This window comes from Hemitrygon akajei, chromosome 3 (assembly GCF_048418815.1).
Source record: "Hemitrygon akajei chromosome 3, sHemAka1.3, whole genome shotgun sequence".
Taxonomy (NCBI): domain Eukaryota; kingdom Metazoa; phylum Chordata; class Chondrichthyes; order Myliobatiformes; family Dasyatidae; genus Hemitrygon; species Hemitrygon akajei.
Window position 1 is genome coordinate 51,394,879 of NC_133126.1, and position 27,286 is coordinate 51,422,164.

Below are 27,286 nucleotides of genomic sequence, written 5' to 3' on the forward strand. Positions count from 1 at the left end.
AAGAAGATGCTTAGGAATCTGAAAGGTCTCAAGGTAGGTAAGTTACCTGGACCAGATGGGCTATACCCCAGAGTCATGTAAGATGTAGCTGAAGAGATTGTGGAGGCATTAGTAGTGATTTTTCAAGTATCACTAGATTGTGGAATTGTTCCAGAGGAACAGAAAATTGCAAATGTCACTCTACCTTTTAAGAAGGGAGAGAGGAAGAAGAAAGGAAATTATAGGTTAATTGATCTGACTTCATTACTTGGGAAGATGTTGAAGTCCATTATTAAGGGAGAGGTTTTGGGGTACTTGGAGGTACATGATAAAATAAGCCAAAGTCAGCTTGGCTTCCTTCAGGGGAAATCTTGACAAACAAATCTATCGTAATTCTTTGAGAAAATAACAGGTATTTTATACAAAGGAGAGTCAGTGGATGTTGTTTACTTGGATTTTCAGAAGGCCTTCGGCAAGGTGCCACACATGAGGCTGTTTAGCAAGACAAGCGCTCATAGTACTGGATAGAAGATTGACTGCACGGCAGGAGGCAGAGACTGCCTTTTCTCGCCGGCTGCCAGTGAGTAATGGTGTCCCACACAGGTTGCTATTGGGACTGCTTCTTGTCACATTATGTGTCAATGATTTAGAAGACAGAATTAATGGACTTGTGGCTAAGTGATATGAAGATAGGTGGAGGGGATGTTAGTGTTGAGGAAGCAGGGAGTCTGCAGAAGGACCAAGACAGATTGGGAGAATGGGCAAAGAAGTGACAGATGGAATATAGTGTTGGGAAGTGCATGGTCATGCACTTTAGTAGAAGGAATAAAGGCATGGACTATTTTCCAAGCGTGCAGAAAATTCAGAAATCAGAAGTGCAAAGGGTCATAGGAGTCCTCGTGAAGGATTCCCTGGAAGTTAACTTGCAGATTGAATCAGTGGTAGGAAAGGCAAATGCAAAATTAGCATTTATTTTGAGAGGACTAGAATATAATGCTGGATGTAATGTTAAGGTTTTATAAGGCATTGATCAGACCACACTTGGAGTATTGTGAGCAAATTTAGGCCCCTTGCCTAAGAAAATAAGTGCTGGCATTGGAGAAGGTCTGGAGGTGTTTCACAAGAATGATTCCAAGAGTGAAAGGGTTAACGTATGAATAGTCTTCAATGGTTCTGGCCTTGGACTCTCTGGAATTCAGAAGAATAGGGGGAGGGGGATCTCATTGAAACCTATTGAATATTGAAAGGCCTAAATAGAATGGAACTGGAGAGGATGTTTCCTATAGTGGGGAGTTCAGGACCAGAAGGCACAGCCTCAGAATAGAAGGACACCCATTTTAGACATAAATGAGGAGAATTTATTTAGCCAGAGTGAGATGTATCTGTGAAATTCATTGCCAATGATGGTAATGGAGGCCAAATCATTGAGTGTATTTAAAGCAGAAGTTATGATAAATCAGCCAACTGGCCTAATTCTGCCCCCATGTCTTATGGTCAAACTAGAAGCCCTGGATGAAGCATAAGATTTTTAGTCTTCTGAGGGGTAGATCTGTGATGTTCAGGACAGGGGAACCAGACATCTACAAGTCATCCAGGTATAACCTCCAGAATGCTATTTTAGTCAGTGAAGAGGCAATCTTGGACAAAGTTGGAGATCAGATGCGGCAATGCTCGTAGACTACCTTCTCCTAAAAGATGAGAATGAGCAGTATAACTGGCACTGACACATCCCTCTCTGATGAACTTAATGCTTTTCATGCATGCTTTGAGGGTGAGAATAAGGACAAACCTGTACTAGTCCCCACAGCACTTAACAGCCCTGTGAGCCCAATCTTGGAGGCTGATATCAGAACATTCTCCAGGATTATGAATCCTCACAATGTGACAGACGCCCCCCACCCCCACTATCTCGTCAAGTGTTAAAAAGCAAGGCTGAACAACTAGCTGTAGTGTTCAGCGACATCTTCATCATTTCACTTTTAATGGTCTAAGTTTTCCTACCCATTTCAAGTGTCAATTATACCAGTGCTCAAGAAGAACAGGATGACCTGCCTCAGTGAATACCGTCCAGTAACAAAGTACTTCAATAAGTTAGTTATGGCTCAAATCAACTCAGTCAAAAATTGGACTTGCTTCAATTTGCCTATCACCATAACAGGTCACAGCAGATGCAATCTCAATGACTCTCAACCCTGCTCTGGAGCAATCGGACAACTGGGACGCTGACATCAGGCTGTTGTTCATTGATTACAGCTTGACTATCAACACCATCAAGCTCCTAATCCTGGGCCTCTGTATGTCTTTCTGTTGTTATATCGTCGACTTACTTTGTGGAATTGATTAACAAGAATCGGAAAAGTACATCTCTTCACTGAACATGCACGTCTCAGGACTCACACTCTCTCTCTCCCCCCCCCCCCCCCCTCTCCCTCTCTCCCTCCCCCAGATGACTGTGTGGCTAAGCATAGCACAACACCATCTACAAATTCAGGGAATTTGTATCACACAAATGAGATAGGTCAGCTAGTTGGGTTATGTCATAACAACAACTTTGAGTTTAACCTCAGCAAAACCAAGGAATAGATTGGGAATTTTAGGAAGGGATCTGCATTGGAAAGTTTGGGCAGCCAATATCTCGGATGATCATCTGTCACAAGAAGAGAAAAAATCCACAACACAAGCCCTTCTCAGATCCAAGAATTGTTTCTCCATGGTCAGCAGTGAACACAACTTCTTAACATCTGGGTTAATATCTGACCATAAAACCTGGGTCAATCATTAAAATACATAATCAATTTCAGTTGATTATTCCATTTTCACGTGACTAACACATAATTCCTCTGTTCTATGATTCTGCCTAGAAAATAGCAAAGGAAACAGGAAGTAAATGTTTACTTGCTCTTTCCAAACACAGAGAAGAGGGAAAACTCCCAATGCCAGCTGATTTCCAAGAACAACAGAATTCACAAATGGTTATGAAGCCACATTAATCACACATACTGTTCACAGGCCATTGAGTCAGTAACTTCCTTTTGGTGTAGATCTCAATCAGAAAGGTACTTCAAAGCTACAATAATTAAGATTCACTGCAGCTGGCCTTTAAAAAGGAACAAAGAACAAGCAAGATGTATTATCTTGATCAAGTCCATTAAACAGTTTTATCTTCACTTTAGTAGGACAGTTCCTGAGGAATGTTACAGATAAAAAAAGATTTATTTTTTTATATATATATAGATCATTTTCCTGGAGCTCACACAGAGAAACCTTATTGATAAAAAAAAGGTTAATAGGTTTTTATGGATGGTGAATATTAAATCTTAAAAACAGAGCTTGCTGTTTAGCAAAACATTTATATGGGATAGAGTCACTCCCAGTTGCCTTTGTAATTATTTTCACATGCTGTGGTGCATTTTATAGTTAGGAGAATATTTTTTCCTGCCTTTAAAACTTGTTCAATATTGAAAAAGGTAAAATAATGCATGTTGGTCTTGAAAGACACTTTCACAGAGTAATGGACTCTTTAGAAAATCTTTGAAAAATCTAAAATTAAATATCTTTTGATTCACAAGTTGCTACATGGATTTAAAAAGAAATAATGGCATCAACATATCAGCTCTTTCACAAGAGTCACTGGAAACTACAAAATTCATCACAAAAAACAATTCAGCAGTTACTAAAAAAATCTAAAGAGTCAAACTAATAACAGTGATAGACGGGCAAATGTGGTTCCTGTAAGCGAATAAACATTCGATTCAAAACATTTAAGGGGTTGAAGCAACTTATTTAAAACTTCAGCAATAGATATTTATCTCCTGTTGAAAGGAATGGGCTCGAACCTGCTTATTCCCCTCCCTAGATGCTGACTGACTTGCAGAGTTCCTCTAGCATTTTGTGTGTGTTGCAATAGGCATTTAATATTTGTTTTCAATCACATTTGAGTTGGTATTGAACAATGGATAATGAACAACAAAGTAGAAAACAAAATTTGAGTGGTTCACTTACTTCAGCATTTTCAAAATGAAATGTAATCAAGTCTTTGATGTTACTCAAGCACATCCTACAAAACAGAAGGCTCAAGATTCAAGTATTTTTATTATCAAAGACTCTATAAATTATACAACCTTGAGATTGTTTGTTCACCGGTAGTCACAAATCAAGAAACCCAAAAGATCCCAAATAACAAAAAAATAAAAATAAAAACCCGATGCACAGGAGAATGGAGGAAAAAAAAACATAAATCATGCAAACAATTGAAGCAAAGAACAACATTCTGAACCAAAATTGAGTCCTCAGATCTGAACCCCGGAGCAGCCTGGAGTAGGCCCGAAGCCAGGCCTAGCAGTTCATCATATTAGCGGGCATGATCACAGTAGCCGTGCAGTCTTCATAGCCTCAGCGCCATGGAGAGAGAAGTGACTATCACAGAGTGAGCAAAATTGGCTCTCGCCTCAGATCCCAACACCCTGTCTTTCCAGTCTATCTGGGCTGGCATTTAAATTGCCCAAACAATGGAACACCGAAAGGCTCCAGCACCCTGGAGAGAAGAGTGACCATCGCAAAGACTGAGCGAAGTGGGCTCCTGCCGCTGATCTGGGCTGGCACTTAAATTGTCTAAACTGTGAATCATACCTCGCACTAGGACCAGGACACCGCTGTAGCAAAAGGCTCCGGCCTACACCTCGCGGCCCAGTGACTCATTCTGGGCCCAGATTTTGCCGCTCAGCCGGAAGCCACTCCAAAGCTCTTCAGATCAGCTTGGTGCCCAGAGCGGTCCAACCTCACACCCAAGCTAGTTGTATGGGCATTGGAACTCCATCTGCAACACATCATCTCTGCTCATCCCATGAACTCGCCTCGCCATCGCTCACCCCTTCACATTTTCTGGAAGATTCTGCAAGCATCGACACAAATGCAAAATGGAACACCAAGGGTTGAAGTAATTTAATCAAATCAATTTAAATCAAATTAATTTAATCATGATTATATTCAGTACCTAGAGCATGGAACAGTACCGCTCTAGAACAGGCACTGTGGCTCCTGATGTCTATACAGACTATGATGCCAAATTAAACTCTTCCTATCTGCCTGCATTTGATCCATATCTTCCATTCCCGGCACATTCGACCATCGGTGAGACCCGACACAGACTGGGAGACTGTTTCGCTGAACACCTACGCTCTGTCCACCAGAGAAAGCAGGATCTCCCAGTGGCCACACATTTTAATTCCACGTCCCATTCCCATTCTGATATGTCTATCCATGGCCTCCTCTACTGTCAAGGTGAATCCAAACTCAGGTTGGAGGAACAACACCTTATATACCGGCTGGGTAGCCTCCAACCTGATGGCATGAACATTGACTTCTCTAACTTCTGTTAATGCCCCTCCTCCCCTTCTTACCCCATCCCTGACATATTTAGTTGTTTGGGTTTTTTTCTCTCTCTCTGCCCATCACCCTGCCTGTTCTCCATCTCCCTCTGGTGCACCCCCCGCTTTCTTTCTCCCAAGGCCTCCCATCCCATGATCCTTTCCCTTCTCCAGCTCTGTATCACTTTCGCCAATCACCTTTCCAGCTCTTAGCTTCATCCCACCCCCTCCAGTCTTCTACTATCATTTCACATTTCCCCCTCCCCCCACTACTTTCAAATCTCTTAGTATCTCTCCTTTCAGTTAGTCCTGATGAAGGGTCTCAGCCCGAAACATCGACAGTGCTTCTTCCTATAGATGCTGCCTGGCCTGCTGTGTTCCACCAGCATCTTGTGTGTGTTGTTCTGGATTGGGTGTTGTGCAATGAACCAGAATTGATTAGAGAGCTTAAGGCAAAAGAATCCTTAGGGGAAAGTGATCATAATATGATTGAAATCACCCTGAAGTTTGAGAAGGAGAAGCTAAAGTCAGATGTTTTAGTATTACAGTGGAGTAAAGGGCATTATGGAGGCATGAGAGAGGAGTTGGCCAGAACTGATTGGAAAAGAACACTGGCAGAGATGATGGCAGAGAAGCAATGGCTGGAATTTCTGGAAGCATTTCGGAAAGCACAGGATATATACTCCCAAAGTGGATGTATTCTAAAGGAAAGATGACACAACTGTAGCTCACAAGAAAAGTCAAACTCAACATAAAAGCCAAACAGTGGGCTATGACCCAATTAGTGGGAAGTTTGAGGATTGAGAAGCTTTTAAAAACCAATAGAAGGCAACTAAAAAGGTCATTAAGAAGGTAAAGATAGAATATGAAAGTAAGCTAGCCAATAATATTAAAGAGGATATCAAAAGTTTCTTCAGGTATATAAAGCGTAAAAGAGAGGTGAGAGTAGATATTAGGCTTCTGGAACATGATGCTTAAGGAGGTAGTAATGGGGTACAATGCAATGGCGGACAAACTGAATAAGTATTTTCAATCAGTCTTCACCATGGAAGACACTAGCAGTATGGTGGAAGTTCCAGGTGTCAGGGATGAAGAAGTCTGTGAAGTTACCATAACTAGAGACAAGGTTCTTGGGAAACTGAAAGGTCTGACAGTAGACAAGTCACCTGGACCAGATGGGGTACATCCCAGAGTTCTGAAAGAGATGGCTAAAGAGATTGTGGAGGCATTAGTAATGATCTTTCAAGAATCAATAGAATTTAGAATGGTTCTGGAAGATTAGAAAATTGCAAATGTCACTCCTCTCTTCAAGAAGGGAGAGAGGCAGAAGAAAGGAAACTATAGGCCAGTTAGTCTGACCTCAGTGGTTGGGAAGATGTTGGACAAAATTATTAAGGCTACTTAATCTCAGGGTGCCTGGAGGCACATGATAAAGTAGGTCGTAGTCAGCATGCTTTCCTCAAGGAAAAATCTTGCCTGATAAATCTATTGGAATTCTTTGAAGAAATAACACGCAGGATAAAGAAAAGAGAATTGATTGATGTCGTGTTCTTGGATTTTCAGAAAGCCGTTGACAAGGTGCCACACATGAGGCTGCTTAACAAGCTACAACCCAATGGTATTACAGGAAAGACTCTAGCATGGAAAAAGGAGTGGCTGAGAGGCAGGAAGCAAAGAGTGGGAATTCTTTGAGGAGGCATTTGAGCGTATGAAAGCTTAATACCAGGAGCTGGTAGAGCAGTGCCATTGGAGGGCACAATGTGAACCTGTAGAGGCAGGGTGTAGAGGCTAGCTCTGCGGAACCTACTCTCTCCTTGGCATTGCAGGGATTGCAAAGAAAGACCTACCAGGACTGTCACAGAGGCTGCTGAGCACGCCTCCAGATGACTATGGATCGAGAGGTGTGACCCATGGACCAATGCTGCTGGGACACACGCCAGGGCCTGAACAACCCCCGCTGGGTCAACTGGGCGAGGATGTCTGATGCTGAAAGACCTGAAACACCCAATGACCCCAGGTTACATCACTATTGATGTGTCCCAGCGCATTCTAGGATGTATCAGAGCAACATGATAACATCTCTGTGGTGTGTCGGATGTATTTTGCTGAGTTTTTAATCTTTACAGTTATAGCTGTAAACTTTTCCAAATACTCAGAAATGAGACAAACCACTGATTACTGCACACTCACTTCAAGTGAAGTGGTATTCAGTCAAATCCATGAAATAGCCTGGGGAATGCATACACTTAATAGCCTGAACTTTGCGGTCAGCAGTGAGACTCCCACACTATCTGATGATGAAAAAAAGTCCATTCTCAAGGAAAATGGCACAGATAAAGACAGAGTTTTCAATAAGAGGCGAAAGCATAGGAGCAGCTTGGCAGCATAGCTGTTAGCATAACAGCGCCAATGATTAGAAGAATTGTGCTCAATTCCCGCCGTGGTCTGCACATTCACCCTGGGACTGCATGGAACTCCTCCGTGTGTGCTGGTTTCCTTCCACATTCCAGAAAAAAAGACGTACTGGTTAGGGTCAGCAAATTGTGCGCATGCTATGTTGGCACCAGAATCACAGAGACACTTGTGGATGTGCCCAGCACACCTTTGAACTGTGTAGGTCATTGGTGCAAAAACTGACACATTTTGCTGTATGTTTCAATGTACTTAAACCATAAGGCATAGGAGCAGAATTAGGCCATTTGGCCCATTGAGTCTGTTCTGCAATTTGATCATGGCTATGTGGTAAATAAAGCTAATCTTTATCTTATCTTCATTTTGGCACGCTGGTGTCACAACAGATTAGTTACAAGTCCCTCCTCAGCTTACAAAAGCCTGACTAAAAACAGCCTGTCCATACGGATGAGTTATTTGGGAGATTTGCTGGGTGTTGAAGGGCTGCAGACATCTTCTGCTGTGGGCAAACTCAGATCATGGCCACATTTCCGACTCGCAAACTGTTCACATTCCCTTCTGTATCGAGCTGAGCATCTGCTATCCAAATGCCTACATTAACAATCCAGAGAACCAAGTTTTGAAATCCCACCACGTCTGCTGTGAAACGTAGAATCAATCATCAAGAATTCAGACAAAACAGTTTCTCATCGTGATGACCAGAGCAGTTCTGGATTGTGAAAAGCACAGCTCAGTCCCAAACCTAGTTTAAATTTAATGTGACTACAGCCCCAATGTGCTTGACTTTCAAGTTCACCCTGAAGCAGCCAGGCGAGTCACAAAATTAGGAGTGGACAATAAATTTTAGCCTTGCCATCAGAAAAAAAAGAATTAAGGAAAAGGTATTCCAGGACTATGAACGGAAAGCATTTTTTTCATGCAGAGCGGAATAGAGACTGGTGACTGGTGTAAAATGAGATGGAGTCAATGACCAAAGAATAAAACAGGTGATATTAGCAAGTATGGAGCTGGGAAGCAAGACGCTCAAGGCAGATAGCATGAGGGAGCAGTGGGTGGGTTGAAATACTTAAAGAGGATTCAATAGTCCATTTTCAAATTCCATTGAAGAGATTTGTTTGTACACCAGATGCCTTTCCACAGAGTGACACCAATCTACAACTACGGAGAATCTGGAAAGAGTGGACTTTAACCACCATCGTCCACTCATTGAAATTAGTGAATTTCAATCAGATTTCATTCCAGGGTTCAAAAGATATGAAAGTAGTGAAATGGTATCTAAACTACAACACCATACAAAACATGTATCTGTTGGATTCAACAGCAACTATTAGAATTTTAAAAATTCACAAATTTAACATAAATGGTGTGTAAATGATTTGGAAAATTGGATGTTCCATTTGCAATCCAAAAAAGTCAGTAGCAATTAAAGACTGCTACAGAGTGACATTCTTTTATCCCTCATCTATCAACAGGTGGCCTTCTGAAAACTGAGTGAACTACTCATGTGAATTTTTAGTTTCCCATAACATAATGGGAGGCCAAATCTCTGGAACTAGTCCATTTACCTCATGTCGTAACCACAGCAGAGGCAGGCTGCTGAATGTTTAGATTTGCATGAGTCGGCTGTGTCCCTGTGTGCATTTTACTAAGGGAAGGTTTGTGATGTGTGCCAGGACTTACTGCAAGATCAAAGCTTGGAGCAGTTCATAATGAAACAAGATGGTAAAGCCCAGAGAATAAAGGAAACAAAGGAAATGTTTAGGAGATAAGGATCTGTCTCTGAAATGACATTCATCCAGTCCAGATCCGCTGCAGAAGTTAAATCTAAAGTTCATGGACAATAATTCAAAAAAGATCACATTCAATGCTTTGTTAATCTTCGTCACACCGCTACCCTGCTGTTGCATATTTGATAGATATGACTTATGTTTAATAAAACATAACACTATTTAGTACAGGCATTACATAAGTATGTCAACCACACTTTTTTTAAGGAGATTAAATTTATTGAAACAAACAGCAATTTTTTTGACGAGCAGCTTGTAGTATTTAATGATATAACCAATAGCAGAGAAAGCAGCTATAATTAACACTGAAACAGCAGGACCATAATTGCCAATGTGCATCAACCTACACTGTATGTTCAAAAAAGATCCTAAATAGATTTGAATATATTAGCAAAGAAATCCATCCAAAGCATAAAAATCAAGCTACAGTGATGATTTGATAATTCAAACCACAAGTTTGCAAAATGTTTATACAGATAGCAACACATGTGTGAAATTCAACCAGCTTTAGAGTAATGAGAAACAGATTAACAACTCACAGCAAACAATTTATGTCTCATTTAAAGAAATCTCGCAGAACTCCTGTTAATATTGTATGAATTCCCCACACAAAACATCCCCCAACCCCCCACTGAGTGTTAGTGCAAGAACACATCGACTTACTGGAAGTAAAAGAATCTCCCAGCATTGCAACATTTTTATTTCTAAAACGTGAACTATAAATGATATTCTAATCTACAGCATAACTGAACAAATTATTCTCATACAGAATAATCAGTCATATGAAGATAAAGACACAAATAAAGTTTTAAAGAGAGTGGCAAGAACAAACATTTGAATTATACAATATCTTCAGAAATGGTATCTGCTAGATATGTTAGAACCAACAAACCAAAAAGGTTCAGTTAAAACAGGGTATGTTTGAAATTAAAATCATAGAAAAATACTTCTCAAAATGATACAAAAACAGAGCAATCAGCAAGTGTGCTAAACTTAACCACTTGTTATTTGACTTGCAGAATTAGTCCTTTAGAAAAATATAAAATCATGAAGTTGGAAGTGTAATAACGCAGGAAGGAATTATACTAATGCATGTGGTTTAAAACAATTACCAAGGATGCTTTCTTAAAGTTAAAAAAGAAACAGCCTTGTATTTTTGTAACTTATTTGTTGCGCCCTTGTATAAGTCTTGGAGTCATAGAGAAAAACTACAAGGAAGCAGGCCCTTTGCCCTAGTTTCTCTACACCATCCATGGTGCCCACTGAGCTAGTCCCATTTGCCTACCTTTGTCTCATATCCCTTAAAAGACACAACCACGTACTTTTCCAAATGTAGTTTGAATGCCATTATTGACCCTGCCGTGACCACTTCCTCTGCCAGCCGATTCCATGTATGCATCGCCCTCTTCATGAAGTTGCCTCTCAGTTCCTTATCAAATCTTCACATCTTACCTTAAACCTTTGCCTTCTAGTTCTCTCAGATAAAATGACTATGTGCATTTACCCCATCGACAGCCCTCGTGATTTTGTACACCTCTAATGTCATCCCCTAAACTCCCATGTTCCAAGAAATAAAGTCCTCGCCTGCCCAACCTCCCCCTATAAATTTAGCCCTCAAGTCCTGGCAGCATAGTTGTAAATCTTTTCTGCAATCTTTCAGTTTAATGACATCTTTCCTATAACAGGGTGTCCAAAACATAAACATCACTCTTAAGTACAGGCTTGTCAGCGCCTTGTACAACTCAGTTGCATTTGCACACAAGCTTTTGTCGAGAGCAAAGGAGGGAACAGTAGGATACAGGTAAAATCCATGACTGAAGTCGTAGAGTACATTAGTGATTGACTGATAGAATATTGATTGCAAATAGTTCGGGGCAACATCCACAAGAAAGTGAAATACACCTCTTGATAACATCAACTCTAACTCCTCAAAAATTACGGATAAAGAAAGGAGGAAAAAATGGCACAAAAGGAAATCCAGGCAGAACTTCACTCTAGGGCACAGGTGTTATAATGGAACATGCTGCTTTAGCGCTCCAGGAGACAGTCCAAGAAGAGGACCACCGTCTGGTAAAGTATAATAGTGGCAAGCAAGTACTCCGTTGTAGGAAAAAAAGATATAGAACAATGGTGAATGTAATTGTGTAAGAATCGGAGGTAATTGTATTAAATTTGCACCAAGATCTGCATCTTTAAAATAGATAGCATTTTCCCCACATAACTTGTTATTGCTTCCGCTGAATGAATTAACCGATCAGCTTCCATCGAAAGGTCATCACAGGATTGTCACTGTTTGCAAGTCAGAAATGCAGCATCGAACAAAGTTCCTACGTGGCAGAAGATGCCCACAACAGCAGGCAAATCCATACCCCTGCTCTTCCAAACATTTGCTCATGTGTGCTGGCTGTACAGAAGTCAGGTGTTCACCCTGGGGATGACAAATTCTTTTGCTAACTACCAGACTATATATACAAGTTTGAGGAACAGCACCTCACCTTCCCTCCAGACACACTACACTCTGGACTCCATACCCAGTCCCCCAACCCAGTAACTCTGCCTGAAACAAAGAAAAATGTTGGCAAAACATAGGGCTGATTGTTGACTTCAGGAAAGGAGAATAGGGCAATGCACCAGTTGGGTAACAGGGGAGGGAGATTAAAAAATAGGGACTGAAAAGTCAGCAGCTTTAAATTCCTGGGCATTAACATATCTGATGACTCGTCTTGGGTCCAGCAGACAGATGGAATCACAGGGAAAGATAGATGCTGGTGTGCTTTCCTTAGGAGGACAAGTTGTCAAATACTTTAACAAACTTCTGCAGATGTACTGTTGAAAGTATCCTGACAGGTTGCATCATGACCGGAAATGACAATCTGAATGCACAGGAATGCAAGCAGTTGCAGAGAGTAGGTAGACTCTGCGCAATGCATCATGGGTGTATCCCTCCGCACCACTGGCAGTGTCTATAGTAGATGCTGCTTCAAGAAGGTAACATCCGTCAGAGATACCCACCTTGCAGGCTATGGCATCTTCTTGCAACTGCCATTAGGCCCGAATCCCCACACCAGAACTACTTCACTTCAGCCATTTTGTTCCTGAAACACCCAGCAAAACCTTCATTACTACTGTTCAGGATCACCATAACCACTTTGCACTGAAATGGACTGTTTTGCTTGTTCTAATAGCTCTCTTTATTGTAAAAGTATGTATAATTAATACTTAATTTACATTTTTCTTCTGAATGATTCTACGTACCTATGATGCTGCTGCAAGTTTTTATTGCTCCAGTGCATATATACATAGATTACAATCAAGTTTATTATCACAGACATACGTCTTGAAGTTTGTTGTTTTGTGGCAGCAGTACCGTTACCACAAGATAAATGTAAATAAATAGTTCAAAAGAGGAATGGCAAGGTAATGATCATGGACCATTCAGAGATCTGATAACAGAGGGGAAAGAAGCTATTCCTAAAACATTGAGTGCAGGTCTTCAGGCCTTGACACTTCCTCCCTGATGGTAGTAATGGGAAGAGGATGTGTTCTGGATAGTGAGGATCCTTAATGAAGAATGATGCTACATGAGGTACCGTCTTTTGAAGATGTCCTTGATGTCGAGGAAGGTTATGCCCATGATGGAGCTGGCGGAGTCTACAATGCTCTGAAGCCTCTTGTGGTCCTGTGTGTATATATCCTCCATACCAGGCAGTGATGCAACCAGGTAAAATGCTCTCCGCTGTACACCTATAGAAATTTGCTCAAGTCATTGACACACCAATTCTCCTCAAGTTCCTAATGAAGTAGAGCCACTGGCATGTCTTCTTCATGACTGCATTAACATTGGGGCCCAGGACAGATTCTCTGAGATGCTGAAGCTGCTCATAAGTTATACCCCTGATCCCTCAATGAGGATTGGTGTGTGACCTCTCAACCTCCCCTCCCTGAAGTCCACAATCAGTTCTTTGCAATATAAAACCTACTTGTAGCAGCATCACAGGGACACATCATAAACAGCATTCATAGTTATAAAAAGTGTGTATATTTAAAAGAAAACAATTAGAACAAATAGGTCCATTTTAGTGCAAGGTGACTGGAGTAATCATGATGTTGCCAAGCCTTATGTTTTTTTCTGGCTGATTCACGAGCCAAATGGTTGAATGGAAGTAGTTCTACTACTATCTGCATTCAGTGCAGTTTTCTATCGAGTTCTGTTTTTCTTTAATTTCACCAACAAATGCTTCCAAGGTTGTTTGTGTCTTTTCTGCAGGGAAAAAAAAACCCAGCTCTCCAACATGGTGGGCAGTTTGAGAACAGAAAATTACTCTATTGGATCAGAGCAGAGGAGAAAGGCAAAAACATTGCAAGTTAAAACTAATGACACATCCAGACTGTTAGACCTTTCATGGACCACTCCAGTGCTTTCCCATTCTGCCTTTCTTACATCTGGTAGAAAACTAACAAATGGGCCTGTTGTATATGTAAACAATACTCCCACTGAACAGCAAGATACTGCAATAGAGTAGAAGTCTTAATGAAACTCTTGGAACATATATTGCATGCCTCATTTTCACATCATCAGATTAGTTTCAGGAAATTCTGGCTCTGATATGATACATACAGACAAAAATCTTTTCCATTGCATCAGCCAGATACCACTTATCACTTACCGCTCCAGATCCACAGAAGTTGGTTCATAGTTTATTTTTAAAAGTTGATTCAGCGCTATGTACGTGATGTACCCAGAATAAATGGAGACGTGATAAATACCACCTAAAAATAAGTGAAAGCAGCAACAAGTTGAGTAAAATTCCTTTTGTTTAGGAAGGAAGAATACATGTACATCACTTTCAGTACATTTGCCGTTGGCACAATGATGGATTCCACTACAATTTGTATCATTTATGTCACACTTAATTGTTTATTAAAAATAAAGTTGCGCCAAATATTTTTTCTGAAGATATTGTTTTAATACACAATCCAGAAAAAAAATAACCAAATTACAATGCATTTAAAAAAACTGATTTACGCATTTATTATTTTTAGTTCTGTGGTCTACCAGTGCATACTACTCATATTCTCCACATTAAGTAAAGTTTCAAGTTATCGCAATGCTAGGCAACCAAAAGTTACATTAAGGTATGATCAATATATTCTGAAAAAAAATTTTGTCCTTACAGGGTGAGAAACCTGACCTGGAAATGAAAATATATGGTCAAAAAGTTGCCATTTTTCCATCTTGTTCAGTGTTTTTTTTAACCAATTTGAAACAGTGACCTTGCAGATTTTCAGAATCATGTTTATTATCACTGACATATGCCAGAAAATTTGTGGCAGCAGTAGAGTGCAAGTAAAGAATATAAATATTTATAAATAAATTAAATAAATAAATAAATAGATAGATAGATGGGAATAGCGATGTAGTATCCATGAACCGTTCAGAAACCCGCTGGCAGAGGGGAAGAAGCCATTCCTAAAACACTGAGTGTGGGTTTTCAGAGTCCTGCATCTCCTCCATGATGGTAGTAACGAGAAGAATCCATTTCACAGATGTATACAGCCTTCATGAGGACTTAACTCTTTACTATGTCCTCAATGGTGGGGGGCTTGCTCCCTTGATGGAGCTGACCAAGACTACGCCCGTCTGCAGACTCTTGTGATCCTGTACATTGGAGTCTCGAATACAGGCAGAAATACAACCAGTCAGAACGGTCTCTACTGTACATCCGTAGACATTTACAAGAGGCTCCTCAAACTCCTATTGTAATCATTGGCATGCCTTCTTCATGCTTGCATCGGTGCCTTAGGCCCAAGAGTGATCCACTGAGATTTTGACGTTCAGGGTCTTGAAGCCTTTCTACCATTGACTGTTCAATGACAGGTTGTGCATTTTGTCCTGACTTCCCCTTCCTGGAGTCCACAACCAATTTCAGAATGCCTTTCTGACATTCAGTGCAAGGTTCCACTTCCTCAGGAGTTCGTGAAGATTCGGCATGACATCTGAAACTTTGACAAACTTCTATAGGCGTGTGGTGGAGAGTATATCAACTGGTTACATCACAGCCTGGTATGGAAACACCAATGCCTTTGAATGGAAAATCCTACAAAAAGCAGTGGATGCAGCCCAGCCCATTACAGATTAAGTCTTCCCCGCTACTGGGCGCATCTACATGAAGCTTTGTCACAGGAGAGCAGCATCCATTATCAGGGATCCCCATCACAGCTCTTGTATCTCCTCCCTGAACCCTGCCACCCAGGTCATGTCCTCTTCTTGCTTCTGGTAGCCTCAGGACTCACACCACCAGGTTCACGAACAGTAATTTGCCTTCAACCATCAGGCTCTTGAACCAAATGGGATAACTTCACTTGCCCAGTCATTGAAATGTTCCCATAACCTATAGGCTTACTTTCAAGGACTCATCATCTCATGCTCACATTATTTATTGCTTATTGATTATTTCTTTCTTTCTGTATTTGCAGTTTGTTGTATTTTGCACGCTGGCTGACACCCAAGTTTGTGCAGTCTTTCATTGATTCTATTATGATTATTAATGTATTATGAATTTACTGAATATGTCTGCAAGAATTTGAATCTCAGGCTATTTATGGTGACATATTTGTACATTGATAATCAATTTACTTTGAAGTTTGAGGCTGTTGCGACACCAAAGCTAATCCCACTCCTGTACACCTTGTTGCCATCTAAGGTTCTGCCAACAACAATCATGTTATCAGCAAATATATAGGTTGCGCTTGAGCTGTGTCTAGACACACAATTATGTGCAGAGAGAGTAGAACAGTGGGCTAAGCCTGCCTCACTGAGGTCCACATGTATTGTCATTTAAAGCAAAATTGGATAGGTATATAGACAGGAAAGGAATGGAGGGTTATGGGCTGAGTGTGGGTCAGTGGGACTAGGTGAGAGTAAGCGTTCGGCATGGACTAGAAGGGCCGAGATGGCCTGTTTCTGTGCTGTAATTGTTATATGGTATTGATTGTCAGAGAGATGCTATTACCAATTCACACTGACTGTAGTTTCCCAATGAAGATGTCAAGGATCCAATTGTAGAGGGAGGTACGGAGGCCCAGGTTTTGAATTTTTTCTTGTTGTCTGGTCCACTTATGAAACACTGCTTTGCAGGCTTAGCTTCCCAACTTTAAGTGTCTTGATCTCTTGGTAACTATAAAAAGACAGAAGTCTGGCAGGTGACCATACTACTAAAGTTTTGGAAATGGTATAATTATCCAGCTTCAGCCCAGAAGAATGCTCAGCTTTTATGTTTGCAATTTTTGTAATATATTAAAAATATTAAATGTTTGATAACCTTGATGTTCTGTCAATCTTAACTATCATGACAGTCAACTATATTTTTCTTCACATTTTTTTATACTCTTCTACACCAAATCCAGTCATGAAATATTTCATTGTTGTCATCCAGCCAATTCCAAACTGATATCATTGTCAAGTTTCATTAATGAGAATCAGGTTTAATATCACTGGCATGTCATGGCTTCATTCATCACAGTAAGATAGCTTTGTGCATGATTGGAGCAGGATCTCTGGTAATTGGTCATCTTTACCATCATGGGATAGCACTGATTATTAAGAGCATCGAGTATTGCAAGCCTACAACTTTAGCTGGTTGTCTGATAGTGATGGAGCTGGACTTATTGCATACCGTGTTGTTGCCTGGACCTGTTGCAGAAATGACGCAGTTCCAACAAACAGTAAAAATGAATGTCTTGGATGACTTTTTTTTTGCGACCACAAGACCCTGCTGGACTTTGGTAATGTTGAATACTGTAAGTCAGGTTCACTGGCGAGACTGGCAGAGGGGGAGATGCGTATCCTCAGTTGTGCGGACTAGACCCTTATGCCGCAGTGTTGTCTGTTGCAGCTGCCCTGGAGAGGAGATGTTAGAGGTGGTATGGAGGAGAACAGAGGCTTCAGTGGGTACACTGGAGTCTATGCTGGGCTGGGGGCTGGCTCCTCTGTCAGTGCTGCCCTCCAGTGTTCGCTCAGTGGAAGACAAGCTGGATTGCATTTGTCTGTGGCATACTTGTTCTTGTTGAAATGAGACTACAGGACAACATCCCATGCACCAGTAATGCCACCCAGGGACTTGGGATACATTTATTTTGTGACAGTATGTCCTTCTGATATTGTAACTATATGTGACAGCCGGTACTGAGTTTTGCACCATCACTCCAAAGGAATGCGGTTTCATTTGGCTGTATTCATCTGTGTGATTGAATTACAATTAAACTTGAACTTGAAATGTCTTTGATTTGTGGCAGAAGTACATTGCAATACGTATATTTTTCATCTATAAATTACACAAAATATATATATCCAAAAACATAATTAAGTAGTGCAAAGGGAGAGCAAATACAAAAAGTGAGATAGTGCACATGGGTTCATTCAGAAATCTGCTGGAAAAGGAGTAGAGTTGTTCCTAAAAACACACTGAATGCGGGTCCTCAGGCTCCTGATGGCAGCAATGAGAAGAGAGCATGTCTGGAATGACGGGGGTCCTTAATGATGGATGCTGCCTTTTTGAGACATTGCCTTTTGAAGATGTCCAAGGCTGGGAAGGTTAATTCCCAAGATGGAGCTGGTTGAGCTTGCAACTTTCTGCAGCTTTTTCCAGTCCTGTGAGGTGAACACCCCCCACCCCCCATACCAGATGGTGATGCAACCGGTTAGAATGCTCTCCATGGTACATTTGCAGAAATTTGTGAGAGCCTTTGGTACATACCAAGTATTCTCAAATTCCTGTCGTGCCTTCTTTGTAATTGCATCAATATATTGGGCCAGGATAGATCAGAGATGTTGACGCCAAGGAACTTGAAACTGCTCACCCTTTCCACTGCTGATCCGTTAGTGAGGACTGGTGTGTGTTCCCTCCACTTCCCCTTCCTGAAGTCCACAGTACACTAATGTTTTACTGATGCTGAGTGCCAGGTTATTGTTGTGACACCAGTCAATCTATATCATTCCTATATACCTCCTCACCACCATTTGAAATTCTGCCAACAATAGTTGTGTCATTGACAGACTTATAGAAGGTGTTTTTGAGCTGTGCTAACCACTCAGTTGCAGCTACATATAACTTGCATTATTTATATTTTAGACACATAACTTGCATTGTGTCTAAAAGGCATCATTGATGCAAATTAGAAAACTGGAAAACTATCACCAGACCCCGAGACATTCCATTCAACATACACATCTTACCCTTTACCACTTCCCTAGAAACCATGTACACAGAGACAATTACTTTTTTGACTCCACGTTTTTAATCCCGTTATATAAGTCGCCATCACATCCCAGTTGCCATTTTTTAAGTACAGTCTTAAACCACAAATGCAAAAATTTGAATTAAATCCATCTGCCTGGGCAGGAGCCAACACTTCTCACCTTTCTGAGGGGACAACGTTACTTCGCTACACAAAAGGTATCCCCAAGGCTAGAATTCATGCTAATTAGTACTAAATCTGGTATAATTCAAGGCCATGGATAAATGCAGTCTGAATTGTCCCAACATGTACAAAATACATTTAATTCAATTCATAATGATCATCAACTATCAATGAGATGATACCATAATCTGTTCGGTCAGGAAGAGAATCAAACTCAAATTCCACTGAAATGATCACCAGGCTACCCAATATACCCTTAATAAAAACAGCTGGTTTATTTGTTTATTTATATATTTATTCCTGAAGAAGCCTCTATCCCAGAGATGGTCTTTGACCGTACATTGCCTATATGATGGTTTGTTAGTGACATTCATATACTCTACTACGCAATAATATTTCAATGTTGCAGGGGGTGGGGGAAGAAATTTGTTGCTGCTCTGGGTGGGGCTGATATTCTAGCTGCCTGAATTATCCATCACTGTTGGAACCCAGTTGATTTTTATTGATACAATTTCAATGGGACATAAAGGGTGTGCAATCAATCCATCCCACAGGTTTATTCAGCAAGAGACAGAAAATATGGAGAGAAATATAGAGATAATGTTTCAGGGCAAATATACTTCACTGTACTGGAACGGAACGGAGAATGAGTTTGTAAATTTGGCAGGAGCAAAGGATGTTGGGAATGGTGAGGGTGGAGTGCCGCGGGATGGGTGTGGGACAGGTAGCAGGGAAGAAGTGCCAGAGAAGAAGGAATCTGATAGGAGAGGAGAGTGGACCATGGGAGAAAGGGAAGGGGCACTAAGTGGAGGTGATAGGCAGGTGAGGAGAAGAGGTAAAGGGCCAGAGTGGGGAATAGAAGAGAGAAGAGGGAGGAGAAAAAATTACCAGAAGGAGAAATCGATGATCATACCATCAAGTTGGAGGCTCCCTAGATGGAATACGAGGCATTGTTTCTCCACCCTGAAAGAGGCCTCATCATGGCAGAAGAGGATGTCGTGGACCAACATGCTGGAACAGGAATGGGGATAGGAATTAAAATGGTTAGTTACCAGGAAATTCCACTTTTGGCAAATCGAGTAGATGTGCTCAACAAAGCAGTCCCCAATTTATGTCGGAACTCCCCAATGTAGAGGAGGCCTCATCAGCAGCACTGGATAAGGTAGACAACCCAAACAGATGCACAGGTGAAGTGTTGCCTCACCTGGAAGGACGGTTTGAGGCTCTGAATAGAGGTAAGGGAGGAGGTAAATGGGCAAGAGTAGCATATCTGTTGCTTGCAGGGATATGTGTCAGGAGGGACATACACAAGTGGTCTCTGCTGCCGTCCAACTCTTCTGCCATGTATTCACCCAGACTCACTACCACAGTGACCTCAGCTACATTGGTAGCTTTGAGAAAGATGAAATCACTTATAATCTCAGCAAAGGTGGAATCCAGATTCCAGTACAATATCAATGTCATTTTAAAATAATATTTTTTTAAAGTTGCATTAGGCTAAAACTGTTAGAGATTTTAAGGAGACAAGATCAGCCCAAATATGCCTACTGCCTATCCCCAGACAACAGAAATCAGAGGCCAGCGGTCAGTCAGATAATGACACATCTGGTGTTATCCTTCTCCTTCAAAGAACAGGGTTTCCCTTCCTCCACTATTGATGTTGCCTTTACTCACATCTCTTCCATTTCTCAGACATCTGCACTCACCCCATCTTGTTAGAGATAGAGTCCCTCTTGTCCTTACCCACCACCCCATGAGCCTCTGTGTCCAATACATCATTCTTCACAACTGCCACCATCTTCAACAGAACTCCATAATCAAGCACTTCCCTCACTCTCTGCAGGGATAGCTCCCTCCATGATTCGCTCATCCATTCGTCCCTCCCCACTGATCTCCCTCCTGGCACATCCCTGCAAGTGGCCAAGCTACTCCTACCCATTCATCTCCTCCCTCACTTCCATTCAGGGCCCCAAACAATCCTTCTAGGTGAGGCAACACTTACACCTGTGAATCTGTTTGGATTGGCTACTGTATCTGCTGCTCCAGCGGTGGCAATCTCTGCACTGGTGAGAGCCAACGTAGGTTGGGGGACTGCTTTGTCAAGCGCCTTCACTCCATTTGCAAACGACAGGCAGGATTTCCCAGTCACCAACCATTTTAATTCCTCTCCCTATTCCCATTCCAATATGTTGGTCCATGGCCTCCTCTGCTGCCACAATGAGGCCCCTCTCAGGGTGGAAGAGCAATACCTCATGTTAGATTTAGGTATAAACATCACCTTCTCCAACTTAGTTATTTTCCCCTCCTCTTTCCCTCTTTTTAAATTCCCTCACCTGCCTATCATCTTCCTCTGGTGCCACTCCTCCTTCCCTTTGTCCAATGGTCCATTCTCCTCTCCAAACAGATTCCTTCTTATCCATCCCTTTGCCCGCCTCTTACTTCATCCTCCCATTCACCCATTCATCTGGCATCACCTATCCCTTCCACATTGTCCTCCTTCTCCCCCCTCCACATTCTTATTCTGGCATCTTCCCCCTTCCCTTCCAGGTCTGATGAAGGTCTCAACCCAAACGTCAACTGTTTATTCATTTCCATAGATACTGCCTGACCTGCTGAGTTTCTCCAGCATTGTGTGTGTTGCTCTGGAGTCATTGAATAAAAATCTGAGGGCTTGAAAGCAATTTACAATATTTATTTACCTATATTTTATCTTTTCTTTTTAATTTCCTAATTGCTTAAATAATTAAAATCATGAATATCAATCCTATTTTGTAGTCTTGTTAATTATTCCCTATCAAAGGCAATTAAAGATAGTTCAAAGGTCTTTGAAACGTCCAGTTGTTGAAAAGCCAACGGGCCATTCGGGGTGGCGCCTCAGGGTGGGCGGTCAGAGGACAAATCTCTGCTCAGCACTCCGCAGGAGGGTCTCCCAGATACAGGGTGTCGGCAGAGGGTTCTCCACATGAGACAGATGGGCAGGTGAAACCAGTAAGATAAAAAAAGATCAGAAATAGGAGCAGCCCTTCAAGTCAGCTCCACCACTTAACAAGATCATGGCTGATCTTCTATTTCGGCATCGTGTTCCACCACTATATCCTTAAACCTTGATTCCCTGAAGATCCAGAAATCTATTAATCTGAACTTTAATGAATGCAGTGTCTGAGCTTCTACAATTCCTCCCTTCCCCAACCCCTGAAGCAGAAATCTCCAAAGGTTATCACCCTCAGAATGAAAAAAAAATTCTCATCATCTCAGTCTTGAACAATTTAGGTCCTGTTCTAAAAGTATGCCCAGACTCATCATCCTTGGACAACATCCTCCCTACATCTAACAAGTGAAACTTTTTAACAATTTTGTAGGTTTTATACAATCTCCCTCAATTCTTTGAAAATAGAATAAATAATCCCAATCTATTTAATCTTTCTGCATCTGACAAACCCACCATCCTCATAACCAGTGCAATGATTCTTGTAGGGCAATGGTCACACCAACAAAGAACAATTGCAGAGTTGAAGTAAAAATCCTTCGTCACCACACTATCTGGAACCAAGAACCTGGGAGACGGTGCGCAAGGAGCAGCAGCACCACCTAGCTTTGGAAGAACTGGAAAGGTATGTCATAAAGGTTGCAAACACAGGTACGATGCAGTCAGTGTAACAACAAAGTTCAAAGTACATTTATTATCAAAATACATACATGTCACCCTGAGATTCATTTTCTTACGGGCATACACTACAATAGAATAATAACCGTAATAGAATCGATGAAAGACCACACCAATTTGGATGTTCAGCCAGTGTGCAAAGGACAACAAACAGAGCAAATACTTCAAAAAAAAAGAGCAATAAATATGGGGAACATGAGATAAAGAGTCCTTGAAAGTTAATCCATAGATGGGGGGAACATTTCAATGATTGGGCAAGTGAAGTTGAGTGAAGTTGTCCCCTTTGTTTCAAGGGCCTGATGGTTGAGGGGTAATAACTGTTCCTGAACCTGGGATGTGGGTCCAGAGGCCCCTGTACCTTCTTCCTGATGGCAGCAGTGAGAAGAAAGCAATATGTAAATTGACAGGAAATGAAAGCTACAGATGTTACTGCAATAATCACGGTCGGTTTCAGTACAGTGTATTGTGCTGCTCAGGGCACTCGACCCAATTGTTGGCACTCTTGACTAAGAACAGGAGTCCTGGGGAAGCTTTGCACCATTAAAAAGGCTCATGCTCCAGGTCAGCACTGAAGAAGTCCTGCAAGTTGTGCATGCCATCGTTTATATTCGATATTAAACCCATTTGTCCTGCCATGTCAGCCATTTATTTTAAAAATAGTGCATTTTCAAGAAGGCAAGGAGGATTTTCCCTGCTATTTCAGCTTATGCTTTTCTTTCAATTAACATCAAGTTGCAGGAGCTCGTTGTGTGCAAATTGGCTGTTGTCTTTCCTACATTACATCAGGGGTGTTCATTCAAAGTCACTATGTTGTTTGTGGCTAGAGTCTCGAAGATCAAGGAAGGGAAATAAAAAGACATCATGAAAAAAAAATCATATCCATTTCTCCTTTAAGGTCAGAGATATTCAGTTGTAACAAGCTCTGATCTTATGAAGTAATTAACTGTTTAAACAACGATTTAACTTTCTGTAAATATATGATGGTATATTTTCACCCAAGCATTTAACTATCTCACTGTACTTAGTGAAAAATATATAGGCAAGGGCTACTCAAAATAGGTGGAATTTGAGGCTTGGCTGCCTTGACCCATCTGCAGAGAACACAAACCAAAGTCAAAGTAAATTTATTTTCAATGTATATGTTACCATATACAAACTTGAGATTTCTAGAATAAAAATATACAATATATTTTATAAAAACTATACACAAACAACCAGCATGCAAATGACGACAAATTGTATGAATTAAAAAAGTAAACAATACTGAGAACATGAGTTGTGAAGTCCTTGAAAGTGAGCATGTAGTTTGTGGAACAGAGCAATGAGGAAGTTCTAGAGAGTTACAAGCTTCAAATGCATGGATTTGCCTTGAAGACGTATATGTCTTGGCCATTTGTCGGATTTCAAGTATTAATATTGGAATATTTGATTTTCTACCTCCTGGCAAAGCTTAACTGTTGTATAAACCTTTGCAAATAACAACAATTCTATGCCCAGAGTGGAGATGATTGGTTAACAGATCCATCAATCATGTCTGTTGCCTCAATGATCATTAGTGACAGAATTTTCTGCACTTCATCTGTATGCAACTATCCTCCATTCAATGCATTTTCAAAAACTTACCATTCTTTTAAAATCAGAAGCAAATGCAGTAGCTTTGTCATGATTTGGTTTACTTCTACTCTGCAGAGAAACTCTCCAGTGCACGATAGCATACCAATTATTGCAATGCTAACACAGTACACGGGTTTGGGTTCAATTTCATTGCTGTTCTCTCCATGACTCCCACATTCTAAAGACATGTGGGTTGCTCATACGGTGTAATTAGGTAGCATGGACTGGAAGGGGCTGTTACCATGCTGTGTTTCCAGAAGAATAAGTATTGACTTTCTCTCTTGCACACAATTGTCTGCTTTAACTCCAGCCACACACCCTGCCTCACCTCCAACTCATTGTCTCCTCCCCAAGAGCTATTGATAAAGAAGTCGATATTTGCACTCAGGCTTTGAATAACCCCATTTACCTTGGTGTGCTACTGTCAACAACTTTGTGGGCAAAATGTTTTCAGCCAGAACGCGCAGGGTCTAATAAGCAGCAGATGCTGTTAAATACCAAGTCACGGCAGTTCCCACTCAAGTCAGAGAGGATGAGCCCTTTCAAAACATAGTTTTGGGTAACATGCAACCACCAAATTTAATTTCAAATGATAAAATAAATAACTGTTTTTTTTAAAAATAATTAACAATAATTTTCTTGCAAGTATTTCAAATGATTTTGTGCCTTCATCATGAGTAAAAGCTGATGCAAAGTTTTCTGTTAACTGTCCATTGCAACATGATCACACACAAGGCTTTTAAGTTCAAGTTCAATATCATTCAACCACACATCAATACAGCCAAATGAAACATTGTCCCTCCAGGACCAAGGTGCAAAACACAGCAGCAACAGTCATACACAGTACAAGGCACAAACAAAATAGCAGTAACACAATAGCCACACAAAAAAATACATAGCCCAACTCCCTGAGTGACATGTCCTGTAAACTGATGGTGCATGGGTGTTATCAGCGAGGACAAGCAGCTCTCAGCAATCCACGAATGAGAGCACGCAGGTGTGTGATCCAGCTTGTCTTCTACCGATCAAACTCGGGAGAGAAACAACAGGAGGGGCCAGCGTCCAACCCAACAGGAATGCTGAGCCACACCACCTCTGGTGTCTCCCTTCCTAGACTGCTGCAACAGACAAGCCCGTGACAGGAGGCCTAATCCTTGCTACAACAAAGGCCATGCAGGTCTCACCGATAAACCAGTGAGCCAGACTAGCAATATTTTACATTAGCCATTGTCCAACAGGGGCTCATGATCACAAGAGAAACATCCAAGACAGTGACTCGCTGTTAAACTGCACACTGCCCTTGTGCACCGACTCCGATACCTCTCTGTAGCAGCCAGCAACACGGCCCGCACCAAATCCAGCTCCTCCACTATTAAGGGGCTCACTGATGGGATAGACCTGCAGTACTTATTGTCCAGCATTGTGTTGCAATTGTAAAAAAAATTAAAAGACAAAAACACCTTTGTTTGGCCCCAGAGAGGCTGTTGCACCTAAGCATGCCACCATCTTACCTAAATGATCAAATTAATAATCTGACAGAAAGTTAGCATACATAAATTATGATAAAGTCCTTACATATTGCAATCATATGCTGTCTTCAAACACTTTTGCAACATAAGATATTAAGGGATTCGTACACTGGCTGATAATCGCTGTCTAGTCCAGAGCATGAAGGCAGTATCCTTTTTGCTTATCATCAACAAAATAAAGGGTAAGATCTAAATTTAGGATTACTTTTCAAACCTTCAACATCTCTAAGCATCATTTTTTCACAAAGGTAGATTGTAACTAAATCAAGTTTAATATTACTTCACATTTGGCTTTAAAGTGAAAGTTATCAACGTGGTGATTATTATTATTTGACGGTAGAGGAGGGAAACCACAGACACTTTCAATACCCAGTGCCGGTCTCAGTGGTCCCGTGAGTAAAGATGGTACCAGTATCAATGAGAATGTGACACTCCAGGATATTTCGAAATAAAAATCAACCCACAGAATATTGCATTTCCAGCCAAGCAGAGATAGCCATTCAGGGTAGAAACAACTGAAAACTAATGACTGACCTGGATATTTTCTATACACCAAGTGTTGACAGAAATACACAGCTACTGAAATGACCCCTTACAGTTTTCTCACCATGCTAAATATATCATGCACAATGCATTCTTTGTAACATGTTTATAAATGAAACCTGCAGTAATTTGGCAGCAGTTGAAATTCTTCTTGTCTCCTAATCAGTTCAATCAAACACAGCAGTTTAGAAGAATCTGGGAAATTATTAATGGAGCACACCTGTTTGATGGAATCATGTAAAAAACAGAGCCAACCTTTCTTCCTTCAGCAGGTGAAAGTGTTCCAACAACTACACCTTTAGAAAGGTTGCAGAACTCCCAGCTCCAAATAAAATTATATCTAAATCCAGATTATAATTAGGATCAGCTGACGAAGGCTAATATATGAAATACTTTTATTAGAAATTACTCTAAATCCATATATATTTACAGAAATAGTCCACTGTATTGAGTCAAGTCAGGCTTCCTCTTACAAACCTCTTTAAATAATGTAATTACTTAGAGGAACATTATTAAAAATTCTATTTAGAATCAAATTCAAACACTTAAATTAAAAACTGCAGGCCATGGATCACAAATATTGTAAATCACCGCAATCCAAAAAGACCAATGCATGCCACCACCAGATTCAGGAATACTTATTACACTTCAACCATCAGGCTCCTGAACCAGCTTGGATAATTTCACTCACCTCAACTCTGAACTGATTCAGCAACCTATGGACTCACTTTTAAGGACTCTACAACACATATCCTCAGTATTATTTATGTACTTACTTATATATTTTTATTTGCAGTTAGTCTTCTTTTGCCCATTGGTTGGTTGTCACTCTCCGAGTGCAGTTTTTCATTGATTTTATTGTATCTCTCTGTTCTACTGTGAATGCCTGCAAGAAAATTAATCTCTAGGTAGTATATGGTAACATACTTAGAGAATAAATTTACTTTGAATTTTGATCTTCCAAATTTGTTC